This window comes from Mirounga angustirostris, unplaced genomic scaffold (genome assembly GCF_029215605.1).
Source record: "Mirounga angustirostris isolate CCGP_5_RB_7025 unplaced genomic scaffold, mMirAng1.0.hap1 SCAF_2, whole genome shotgun sequence".
NCBI lineage: Eukaryota > Metazoa > Chordata > Mammalia > Carnivora > Phocidae > Mirounga > Mirounga angustirostris.
In genome coordinates, this window is record NW_026991710.1 from 101333166 (window position 1) to 101341530 (window position 8365).

General features: G+C 36.1%; 1 pseudogene; it reads left to right on the forward strand.

Annotated features, from left to right (window-relative positions):
• Positions 1-6642: 6642 nt before the first annotated feature.
• On the forward strand, positions 6643-7937 carry LOC123847547 (protein SET-like; annotated as a pseudogene).
• Positions 7938-8365: the final 428 nt, after the last annotated feature.

Sequence of the window (8365 nt, forward strand, 5' to 3'; positions counted from 1 at the left end):
GCTTTTAATCCTCAGTGGATTATAATCAGCATTTCCTAAAAGGCATTCAAAGTGTGGTAGGAAGTATCTTTGAAATAATAACTGATTTTTTACCTCAGGTCTTCTTTGCCTCTATCCTTGTCCCGGTCTTAAGCTGTCTTACGGACAACTAAATCACTTCCTCAGGGAATAGAAGCTATAGGAGAATATGAGGAAAAGGGAGCCCTTTGTTGCTTATGAGTTTTAAAAATTTAGCTTTCTAGGAAACAAAACTTACTCATGGCATAGAGTAGAAGATTTAGGTGGAAACCTCATGGGAAAAGCCCAAAATCATTAGGTACATGGGACATCTGCCCCTTTTCCTGGATAGAAGCCAAAAGAAAGCAGGAAGGCCTCACAGAATAGCTAATTGACTTGTCTAAGAAAGACGGGGCCCCTGTGGGTCCACATAGAGTTTCTTATACCTCAGTGTGGAACAGATCAGTAAGAAAAGTATTCCCATCAATTCCAGAATAGTATGGAAGAACTACAGAGAGCCACCAGGTTTGAAAGACATGTCTCAACAACAGTAGTACTGACCAATTCCCCAGGACCAGAGAACAGTTAGGACATCTCAGCAGATGCTAGTATACATCAATGACCCAAAGCAGCAGATAAGTGCCACCTCGCCATTTCATAGCCTTCTAACTCCCTGGCACTAGAAGACTCCAGAACATAGACACACTCCTGGGGGAAATTAAGAGATCCTGAATTTCTACCAATCTGGGAACAGAGAATCAAACTAGACACCAAGCGAGCTATTTAAAAACACAGAATTGGACATTTATTACATATGTCAATGTATACATTGAGGTTGGTATCAATATATATAGAATATATGATCCAAGCACAGTTTTCCTAGAAAGGGTTCCCTGGTCAAATAGGTTAGGGAAATTCTGTATTTTCCTTTTGAAGTCAAATGCTCCAGTTTTTTCCACATTTATTTGACATTACTTGGCCCTTTTGGAGTAACCCCATTAATTAATGATCCTGGGAACATACATTAATAAACATCGCTCTGAATTTATTTCTTCTTAACTCACAGATTTTACCATTTCACTCAGCTGCTAAGAAGCCATCAATAGATCTTTGAATTTTTTTTTTCAGAAAAAAATGTCCTTTTTTAGATCCTCCACAATGCAACCTGCTCTAGTAATCAATTTTGTCTTCACTCTTTCCCATTGTAGATCCTTTGCTTTAGCTAGGTCAGAAACGTTACTGGTCCCTGAATAAGTCACACTCACTTTTCTAACTATAATCCTCACCTCTCCTTGGTCTCTACGTTTCCACCCACTAACTAGGTAGCCATCTGGGTTCTCCACTCCCAGAATTTCACAAAGCCTTCCTGATCTCAAATTAATTGTTCTTTACATGAGTGCTTGCCCCTACTAGACATTGGCTCGTATGCTGCTTTGCACCGTCAGGAATTATGCCAGTGTGTTCATACATTATTCAGCAAATCCAAATTCCTGTGGTAAACAACTGTATCTTGTGTTAGTTTTATATTACTTTTAATGCCTGGCTAAATTTCTACTCAAAAAAATATGAATGAATATGTTCAATTTTCGAAGGGTGTAGAGATTTTATACACATTGGTAGCAACTGCAAGTTTTAAAACTGAAGAGGTAGAATACAGCACATATGGAATTTCAATGGGTGGCAATAAGACATCATCAGTTTGACCAATTTTTTTAGATATGACTTCACAGCCTTATTCACAAGTTCTGGGATATATTATTTTTATTCATTATGTAAAAAATCTGATATCGGTGTGATGCATTTGGGAATAATTGCATTTTTGTATTAAATTTCTTCTAAATATCAACAATCCAGAATAAAAGGGGCAAAAAAACATGGCTGGGCAATGCATCTGTGAGTTTTTAAGCCAAGGAAGATATTAAAAAAAAAAAATTGAAAAGAAGAGGAGCTAGAAATACCAGAAGGTAAAGAAAAGCTGAAATTGAACTTATTTGTCAATGGCAACTCAAGAGATTCCTGACCTAGGAAAATGGTTAATAAATGTTAGTATTTCCTTCAGGAGACTCAAGCATAATGTCTCCTTGAGAATAACAATTTATTTCTTAAATTTGAGGAAAAGATCCTAGGAACTCTGATAAACTGTAAAAGAACTTAATTGCCTAATCTAGAATGAATAAAAGGCAATTAGACATTCTGATATTGGCCTTTACCGTACCTGGGAGTAAGATGTGTGTAGTCATCAGTCAATCTGCACTTAGTGATGTAGTTAAGGTTAAACATCTCCAGAAGTAAAATAAAGGTACTTAGAATGACTCTCCTATTTTATTCCAGAAAGAAAGCGACTCACAGGCTACCAATATCAGCAAATTAATATCATGGATGGTTGGGATTAATTACCATGATAAATTAAGTGGGATATATATATAATCACTCAATGTCTATTCCACAAAAGCAACATGTAAGAATTTGGTGAATGGAATATATATTAGTACAAGAAGCCACTTCTTTTCAGAGAGCACTGAACGATGCCTTTTATATTTTTCTGTAATTCTTTCTATGCTAGCCGAATGGGCCAGTAATACTCTGAAGATTTATAGTGGATGGTGACTCTATTTTCCAGTTTTGTTTTGTTTTACTTACCCACAACATAATTGGTGCTAAGAAAAAATTGGCTTCCTTATGGTCCTGGGCCTAAATGTCAGTATTAATTTAGTTGGCTTAATCTTTAAAAAATGGTATCATTCCTTTGTCAAATAAAAGAAACAACTAGAAAACCAAACTGTCAAAGGAAAGTTATAATTTCCTAAAATGGAAAAAGAGAAACTGCTTTGTAAGAATGGGAGTTTTTCCAAAATGTAAAAATATAAAACTAGTTGGGAAAGAAAAAACAAAACAACACCGTCTTCAGGATAGTGATTACCTCTGTGGAAGGAAAGAATGGGATTGAGTAAAGGGGGAAAAAAGAAACTCCAAGCACACATATATTAATTTAATTTCTTGAAAGATTTAAAAATGCTAACATTTCACCACGTGCTTCACACTTCTTAAGAAAATGTTAGAGGTGACTTTATTACATAAATATCCACAACATACCCATGCATACACACACACACACAATTTGTATATATAAACATACAAAACATTGTTAAATGAATAAGTAAACTACAGAAATTCTTATCATTCAGCAATTTTATCTTTTTACCATAGGTTTTGTGATTCCTCTGTATGGATGACCTGGTTCACTCCGTCTAGTATTCCATTATATGATAATGCATTTATGTGTGTACACATCTACCGTGATCAAACTTTCTAGAGGCTTGCCTAGTTTATTAGCTTTCAAAGAAATAGATTTTAAAAATCATCTCCATTAATGTTTTTTCCTAGGTTATTAATTTGTGTTTTGCTTTTACCATTCTGTTGCTTCAACTTTCTTACTGTTTTCACTTCTTCATCTAGCTTCTTGGATTAAATGCTAGCTCATTTAAATTTAGTAAATATATTTAATAAGACTATTCATAACTTCTAAGTACTGCTTTATCTATATCTCACAAATTTTTCATATTTTAGTTTGTTGGTAAAACAATTACAGTTTATGATTCTCTTTGTGAAGTATTTTTTCACTTACTCATTGTTTAAGCTTTTGTTTTTTTCAGATTTTCTAACCTATAGGATTTTAATTACTAGTGGTAGTAGTTAATTTCTAAATAAATTACATAGTAATTAGATAATATGGTTTGAATAACTATGACTTTTTGTGACTGAGAGTATACAGTTAATTTTATACATATCTAATGTGTTGCATGCATGCTTTAGGAGAATGTGTATCCTCTGTTGTGTTGTCTTTTGGGTGCAGGCATATGTAAATTCACAATTATGTCCTATGCATTCCTCAGATTCTCTGTATATTCTCCAAATATGTGGTTTCTGAAAGAGGTGTTAAATTTTGCCATTATGCTTACATGAGCTTTTCAATTTTATTTTGTAATTCTGAATTTTTGTAGTTGTTGGCTTTTGGTGTTTTATAGTTTAACTCTATATTGTTAGGCAAATACAAATTTATAACTTCTATAGCCTTTTCATGAAGTATAGCTTATTTGCTTTATTCACATTAATGTGTTGACTTCATATTCTATTTTGACAGATATTGTTGCACCTGCTCTTTTTTGGTTCATATATGCTTAGTATATTTCTTTTTTTTCCTTTTTATATTTTCTGTTTCAGAGTGTGTTTGTGTGCATGTGTGTATAGCAGTGTGCCTTATAAGCAGCATATAACTGATTTTTTTTATATCCATGCTGATAATTTCTGATTTTTAATAGAGTGATTTAATCTATTTACATTTATTGTCGTTACAATGTACTTTGAGTTACACTGACCACCTTATTTTGTATTTTTCTTTCATCAGAGATTTCTCCTGGTTTCTTTTTTCTTCCTTTCCTAATTTTTATGTGTGTACACATCTACCTTGATCAAACTTTCTAGAGGCTTGCCTAGTTTATTCATGCAGGCTAATTTTTGTTGGATTGATAATTAAAGTTTAGTATTTTCTCTATCAATTTTTATTTATATATATTAAAATTTCTCAGCTATTATATCTTTGACTAATTTGCTGCAATATCCCTCTATTATCTTTTACTAGAATCCACTAAAATTTTATGAAACGGTGATTCTCAAAGGACACTCCATATAAACAGCTCTTTTAATTTTTCTCTTTATACTGCATCCTGAGTAAACTTCTCAGTTCTTTCTTCCAGTTTATTAATTCTTTAACTTTGGACATTCTAGAGTTAATTCTTTTAGTTTCATGTCTTTTTTTCACGCCTATATGTTTTCTGGGATTACTAATCAGATCTTTTTCCTATTCATATAATTTTATATTTTTTCAATAAAGATCATTTCAGGGGCGCCTGGGTGGCTCACCGGGCTGAGGATACGATTCTTGATTTTGGCTCAGGTCATGATCTCAGGATCCTGAGATGTATCCCCGACTGAGGCTCCCCGCTCAGCAGGTAGTCTGCTTGAGATTCTCTCTCTCTCCCTCTGCTCCTCCCTGCTCTCTCTCACTCGTGGGCTCTCTCTCTCAAATAAATAAATAAATAATCTTTAAAAAAAAATAAACATCATTTCATTCATTTTCCTCTCTGATTTTGGTACCAAGAAGGAGGATGCTGCTGTGACAAATACCTAAAAATGTCAAAGCAGCTTTAAAATTGGGGAAGGGGTAGAGGTTGGAGGAGTTTTGAGGGGCATGCTGGGAAAAGTCCACATTGCTGTGAAGGGACTGTTGGTAGAAATAATAGATGTTGAAGGTGATTCTGGTAAGTGTTCAGAAATAAAAGCGAGAGCTTCAGGGATAGACTCTATCTTCTTAGAGAGTATGTAACTAATCAGAAACAGAATGTTAGAAATATGGATGTTGAACATCTTTCTGGTGAGATCTCAGATGGAAATGAAGAACATGCTGTTGGAAACTGTAAGAAAGGAGATCCTTGTTATGAAATAGCAAAGAACTTGGCTTAACTAGTGTTCTAGTGTTTTCTGGAAGGTCGAACTTGCAAGCTATAAGATTGGGTATTTACCTGAGGAGATTTCTCAGGGAAGTTTTAAAGGAGTTTGTTTCTTCCTGATTGCTCATAGTAAAATGCAAGAAGAGAGAAATGAGTTGAGGCAGGTATTAAGCAAAAGGAAATCAGGACTTGAAGATGTGGAAAATTCTCAAGTTTTCCAAAATCAGTTTGTCATTTCTACTCTAACACAGGTGCTCATGCTGTTGCTGCCCCTAGATGGTTCCTCCTGTTCTCTTCCTGTCCAAATCCAACCTATAGAGTGTCAGCTTCCCAACAAAGTCTGTCTTGATTTGTTCAGTCATGTTGGCATTTTCTCTTGTGAATTTCTATAGCCTTGTAATCATTTTCGTGTAATGTTTGTGACAGGTAGTCTTTAAGGCACATCTTTTTTTTTTTTTTAATTTTACGTTTTCTGAAACTGAAGTACCCCCCTGTCTGTGTATATATGTTTGTTTGTTTGTTTTTTTCAGCAATTCTCTGTCCGCCCTCAAATGCTTTTAAATGGATAACACATGCATAATCCATGGGTTCTAGAAAATGAGGAAGTAGGAAACTTGACTTCGCAATTGTTCTCAGGTGGTCCTCCATGGCACCTTCCAGAGCCACCAAGAGCAGGGCTAACGCAGTGGGAAAGTTAAGTAAACCAGTGGAGCCCTGCTCTGGTCACTCTTACAACCTTGAACAAGCAGCTCACCTCTTTCTTTCTTTCTTTTTTTTTTTTTTGTACTTTTTGGCTTTATTATTTTATTTATGGGTCTGAGGCAAAAGGTTTTGTGAACCTGAAAATATTGGTATAAATATGTAGTATGTTTTAGATTTGTCTCTCTCATTAGAACACAGGCTTCTGCACCCAAAGGGACTAGCGCAGTTATAGCTAGATAATTGGGTCAGCTTGTTCTTGATCGGTTTGTGTGCAAACATCAGACTACATCCACAGTGAGCATTCCTCTTAATCTTTTCAAACAACTGTGTGCCAATCTCCTAAATGTTAGTTTAAATAAATAAAAAATCTATAAAATAGAAGCGGGGCTTTTTCCAGACATGCCTCTCTCCTGGTTTCATGGAGTTTCCTCACAGCATGGCCCCCAAACGCCAGTCTTCACTCCCGCCTCAAACGAAGAAACCGAGACTACCTCCTGCCCCCAAGCCACAGGAGACATCGACATCTCAGCACCTGCCTAAGAGAGAAATAGAACAGCAAGAAGCAATTGAACATATTGATGAAGTACAAAATGAAATAGACAGATTTAATGAACAAGCCAGTGAGGAGATTTTGAAAGTAGAACAGAAATATAACAAACTCCGCCAACCACTTTTTCAGAAGAGTTCGGAACTGATTGCCAAAATCCCCAATTTTTGGGTAACAACATTTGTCAACCATCCACAAGTGTCTGCACTGCTTGGGGAGGAGGATGAAGAGGCGTTGCATTATTTGACAAGAGTTGAAGTGACAGAATTTGAAGATATTAAATCAAAATATTAAATCCAAAGAATTTCATCTGAATGAGAGTGGTGATCCATCTTCAAAGTCCACCGAAATCAAATGGAAATCTGGAAAGGATTTGACGAAACGTTCAAGTCAAACACAGAATAAAGCCAGCAGGAAGAGACAGCATGAGGAACCAGAGAGCTTCTTCACCTGGTTTACTAACCATCCTGATGCAGGTGCAGATGAGTTAGGAGAGGTCATCAAAGATGATATTTGGCCAAATCCATTACAGTACTACTTGGTTCCTGATATGGATGGTGAAGAAGGGGAAGAAGAAGAAGAAGATGATGATGATGAAGAAGAAGGATTAGAAGATATCGATGAAGGAGATGAGGATGAAGGTGAAGAAGATGAAGATGATGATGAGGGGGAGGAAGGAGAGGAGGATGAAGGAGAAGATGACTAATGGAACACTGATGGATTCCAACCTTCCTTTTTTAATTTTCTTCAGTCCCTGGGAGCAAGTTGCAGTCTTTTTTTTTTTTTTTTTTTTTTTCTCTCTTGTGCTCATTCGCCCTGTTTTTTGAAGTCTCTTTTCTCTCCTTTTATACCATGGTTCTCAACTTATTTTGGGGGGAAATACCTTGAGCAGAATACAGTGGGAAAAGAATCTCTACCCCTTTCTGTTCCAAATTCATTTTTATCCCTTCCTGTCTCAATAAAAACTTTATGGAATCAACACCACCGTGCTCTGTGGGAAAAAAGAAAAACCTTCTGCTCCCTTAGCTCTGCTGGAAGCTGGAGGGTGTTAGGCCCCTGTGTAGTAGTGCATAGAATTCTAGCTTTTTTCCTCCTTTCTCTGTATATTGGGCTCAGAGATTACACTGTGTCTCTATGTGAATATGGACAGTTAGCATTTACCAACATGTACCTGTCTACTTTCTCTTGTTTAAAGAAAAGAAAAAAAAAACTTTAAAAAATGGGGTTATAGAAGGACAGCAAAGGGTGGGTTTGAGATGTTTGGGTGGGTTAAGTGGGCATTTTGACAACGTGGCTTCTCCTTTGGCATGTTTAATTGTGATGTTTAACGGACATCCTTGCAGTTTAAGATGACACTTTTAAAATAAAACTCTCTCCCTGGGTGGCTCAGTCGTTAAGCGTCTGCCTTCAGCTCAGGTCATGATCCCAGGGTCCTGGGATTGAGCCCCGCATCAGGCTCCCTGCTCTGCGGGAAGCCTGCTTCTTGTGTTCCCTCTCTTGTGTTCCCTCTCCCGCTATGTCTCTCTCTGTCAAATAAATAAATAAAATCTAAAAAAATAAAATAAAATAAAACTCTCTCCTAATGAAGACTTGAATCTTAAATAAAATCTAA